This window comes from Manis pentadactyla, chromosome X (genome assembly GCF_030020395.1).
Source record: "Manis pentadactyla isolate mManPen7 chromosome X, mManPen7.hap1, whole genome shotgun sequence".
Taxonomy (NCBI): Eukaryota; Metazoa; Chordata; class Mammalia; order Pholidota; family Manidae; genus Manis; species Manis pentadactyla.
The window spans coordinates 83,032,591-83,037,302 of NC_080038.1; the positions used below are offsets into that span (position 1 = coordinate 83,032,591).

Genomic DNA, 4,712 nt, shown 5'->3' on the forward strand with positions numbered 1-4,712 from the left:
AAAATTGTACCAACCAGCTTCTCAGAACACGAAGGTATGAATCTAGAAACAAATTATGCAAAGAAAACAAAAAAGCCCGCAAACACATGGAGGCTTAACAACATGCTCCTAAATAATCAATGGATCAATGACCAAATTAAAAAAGAGATTGAGCAATATATGGGGATAAATGAAAACAACAACTCAACAGTCTAAAACCTGTGGGATGCATTGAGAGCAGTTCTAAGAGGAAGTATATTGCAATACAGACTTACCTCAAGAAAAAAGAGCAATCCCAAATGAGCAGTCTGAACTCAAAATTAATGAAACTGTAAAAGGAAGAAGTAATGAGGCCCAAAGTCAGTAGAAGGAGAGACATAATAAAGATAAGAGAACAAATAAATAAAATTGAGAAGAATAAAACAATAGAATCAATTAAACCAGGAGATGCTTCTTCAAGAAAATAAACAAAATAGATAAGCCCCAAGCCTGAATGATCAAGAAAAAGAGAGGGTACACACATCAACAGAATCAGAAATGAGAAAGGAAAAATCAGTATGGCAATACTTAAATACAAAGAATTATTAGAGAATACTATGAAAAATTATATACTAACAAATTGGAGAATGTAGAAGAAATGCACAAATTTCTAGAAAAACACAACCTTCCAAGGCTGACCCAGGAAAAAACATCTTAACAGGCCAATTACCAGCAAAGAAATTGAATTGATAATCAAAAACTACCTAAGAACAAAATCCTTGGACCAGAAGGCTTCACCACTGAATTTTTATCAGACAGTTAGAAAAGACCTAAAGACCATCCTACCTAAACTTTTCCAGAAAGTAGAAGAGGAGGGAATACTTCCAAACTCTTTCTATGAGGCCAGCATCACTCTAATACCAAAACAAAAAAGAAATTACAGAAAATTATCCATGATGAACACAGATACAAAAATACTAAACAAAATATTAGCAATCAGAATTCAAAAATACATCAAAAAGATCATCCATCATGATCAAGTAGGATTTATTCCAGGGATTCAAGAATGGTATAATATTTGAAAATCAATCGACATCATACACCATAACAACAGAGGGAAAGAAAACTATCACATGATCGTTTCAACAGACACTGAAAAATCATTAAACAAAATTCAACATCCATTCACGATAAAAATTCTCAACAAAATGGGTATAGAGAGCAAGTACCTCAACATAATAAAGGAAATATGCAACAAAGCAACAGCCAACATCATACTTAACAGTGAAAAGCTGAAAGTTTTTTCTCTAAGATCAGGAACAAGATAAGGATGCCCACTCTGCCCACTGTTATTCAAATTGTACTAGAGGTCCTAGCCATGGCAATCAGACAACAAAAAGAAATAATGAGCATCCAGATTGGTAAGGAAGAAAGTAAACTGTCACTGTTTGCAGATGACATGATATTGTACATAAAAAAACCCTAAAGAATCCACCCCAAAACTATGAGAACTAATAACTGAATGCAGCAAATTGCAGGATACAAAATTAATCACAGAAATCTGTTGCAATCCTACATACTAAAGATGAACTAGCATAAGGAGAAATCAAGAAAACAATTTCATTCACAATTGCATTAAAAAGAATAAAATACTTAGGAATAAACTTAACCAAGGAAGTGAAAGACCTGTACCCTGAAAACTACAAGACACTCTTGAGAGAAATTAAAGAAGACACTAATAAGTGGAAATACATCCCATGCCAATGGATAGGAAGAATTAATATTGTCAAAATGGTCATCCTGCCTAAAGCTGTCTACAGAGTCAACGCAATCCTTATCAAAATGCCCACAGCATTCTTCAATGAACTGAAACAAATAGTTCTAAAATTCATATGGAATTACAAAAGACCCCGAATAGCCAAAACAATCCTGAGAAGGAAGAATAAAGCAGGAGCGATTGTGCTTCCCAACTTCAAGCTCTACTACAAAGCCACAGTAATCAAGACAATTTGGTACTGGCACAAGAACAGACCTATAGACCAATGGAACAGAGAGCCCAGATATAAACCCACATATATATGGCTAATTAATATATTATAAAGGAAACATAGATATACAATGGGGAAATGACAGCCTCTTCAACAACTGGTGTTGGGAAAACTGGACAGCCACATTTAAGAGAATGAAACTGGATTATTGTCTAACTCCTTACACAGAAGTATTCTCAAAATGGATCAAAGACCTGAATGTAAGTCATGAAACCTGAAAACTCTTAGATGAAAACATAGGCAAAAATCTCTTGAATATAAACATGAGCAACTTTTTTCTGAACACATATCCTTGGGTAAGGGAACCAAAAGCAAAAATGAACAAATGGGACAACATCAAACTAAAAAGCTTCTGTACAGCAAAGGACACCATCAGCAGAAGGAAAAGGCAACCTACAGTATAGGAGAACATATTCATAAATGACATATCCAATAAGGGGTTATCTTCCAAAATATATAAAGAGCTCACACACCTCAACACCCAAAAGGCAAATAACCCAATTAGAAAATGGATGGCGAATCTGAACAGACACATCTCCAAAGAAGAAATTCAGATGGCTGAAAGGCACATGAAAAGATGTTCCACATCACTAATTCTCAGATAAATGCAAATTAAAACCACAATGAGATATCACCACACATCAGTTAGGATGGCCAACATCCAAAAAACAAGGAACCACAAATGATGCTGTGGGTGTGGAGAAAGAGGAACTTCCTATACTGTTGGTGGGAATGTAAATTAGTTCAACCAGTGTGGAAAGCAGTGTAGAGATCATTCAAAAACCTAAAAATAGAAATACCATTTGACCCAATAATTCCACCCCTAGGATTTAGTCAAAGAAAACAAATCACAGATTCAAGAAGACATATGGCCTGTATGTTTATAACAGCACTATTTACAATAGGCAGATACGGAAGCAACATGTGTCCATCAGTAGATGAATGGATTAGGAAGAGGTGGTACACATACACAATGGAATATTATTCAGCCATAAGAAGAAAACAAATCCTACAATTTGCAACAACTTGGATGGAGCTAGAGGATATTACTCTCGGTGAAATAAGCCAGGAGGAGAAAAACAAGTACCAAATGATGTCAGTCACTTGTGGAGTATATCAACAAAGCAAAACTGAAGGAACAAAACAGCAGCAGAGTCACAGACTACAAGAAAGGACTAGTGTTTACCAAATGGGAGGGGTGGGTGAGGGTGGGTGGGATTAAGGGATTAAGGGGCATTATGATTAGCACACATAATGTAGTTGGGTTACGGGGAGGGCTGTACAACACAGAGAAGGCAAGTAGTGACTCTATAGCATCTTATTATGCTGATGGACAGTGACTACAATGGGCTGTGGGGGTGGGGACTTGATAACATGAGTGAATGTTGTAACCACCATGTTGCTCATGTGAAACCATCAGAAGATTCTTCATTGACTATTTATATTAACTTTCCCTTAACTTTCTTCTTTTTTTTAATATGGAATGCTTCCTGAATTTGCATGTCATCCCTGTGCAGGGGCCATGCTAATCTTCTCTGTATTGTCACAATTTTAGTATATGTGCTTCCAAAGCAAGCACTCTCTTAACTTTCTTGTAGTTAAATTAATGTTACTTTCATTGGTTCTAGATTTTCTATTACAATTTGAAATATTTTCTGGGTATATGTACCAACAAGTAACCAGAACAAGGTATTAATTCTAAATGTGAGGCATGATGATAAGCTATAGGTGAAAATTTGGAGTACTTTTACACAAAAGCAGAAATAATCAGTGAACACATCTTTCCCTTGCCTGGCTGGAACTTCAGGTTGATAGAAACTTGACTTTTATGAGTAGTCTCTGTGTTCGATGTTATAAAAGGGGCTCTTTAGCATGATATAAGTAGATGAGACTATTATCTTGCTCTAGACACGAGACCATTAGGTATTACCTCTTTCATAAGAGATTGGATTTTTAAGGAAGTATGTACTAATTTATTAAATAGTCTCATAGAAATAGCTTCTGAAAGACATATAACAATAATTAGGTTTTATATATCAATATACACATATATACATATAACACAGTGGTCAGTTTCTATCCCTAAACAAAAATCATTTTGACTAGGTACTAACAGCTCATGTTTGGCATTGCACAATATAAATATTCTAAAGAACACCTCATGCTGATGTGGTGGAAAAAAAGAGGGGGGATTTTCTTCAATGATGCTGTTATGTATCCTTAATAGGTTGCCTAAGTTCAATCCTTTACCCACTCATATGTAATTGTTGAATGTAGCACTGTGAAAATGATACTGAAAAGGAAGTCAGGAAACTAGAGTTTTGACTAAGACTCACTGTGATTTCTGTATCACCCAAATTTCATGTTTTCTCTGAACCAGAATCTCTTCAATTACAATGTCATGGCATGAAACTGATAGGTGCTCAGATTTCTATGAACTTTGTTTTGTGAAAATTTTACAATTTGAGAAAACTGTGTTCTTGGACAGTCTTTATGATTGGCCAATAATAATTTTCAGGAGAGCATCTCTTTCCTACATAATTTAAATTTGAAAAAACAATTTCTTCCTTATTCCATTAAGAACCCTTGTGATAAAATATCAGAGAAGAGTGATAATCAGCTACTTGTATGCACCAAGGCATCCTTTGGGATGTTGCTAGTCTCAGATCCAGCTTATTAAAGAACCAGATAATGCTTTGAAGTATT

The 4,712-nt window shown here is 35.2% G+C and overlaps 1 non-coding gene across 1 annotated transcript; it reads right to left on the reverse strand.

The window, feature by feature from the left end:
- Window positions 1-3,478: 3,478 nt before the first annotated feature.
- LOC118922605 (U6 spliceosomal RNA) lies at window positions 3,479-3,585 on the reverse strand. The gene has a single exon (XR_005028830.2). It is a non-coding gene; the product is annotated as a U6 spliceosomal RNA (small nuclear RNA).
- Between the last annotated feature and the right edge of the window lie 1,127 nt (window positions 3,586-4,712).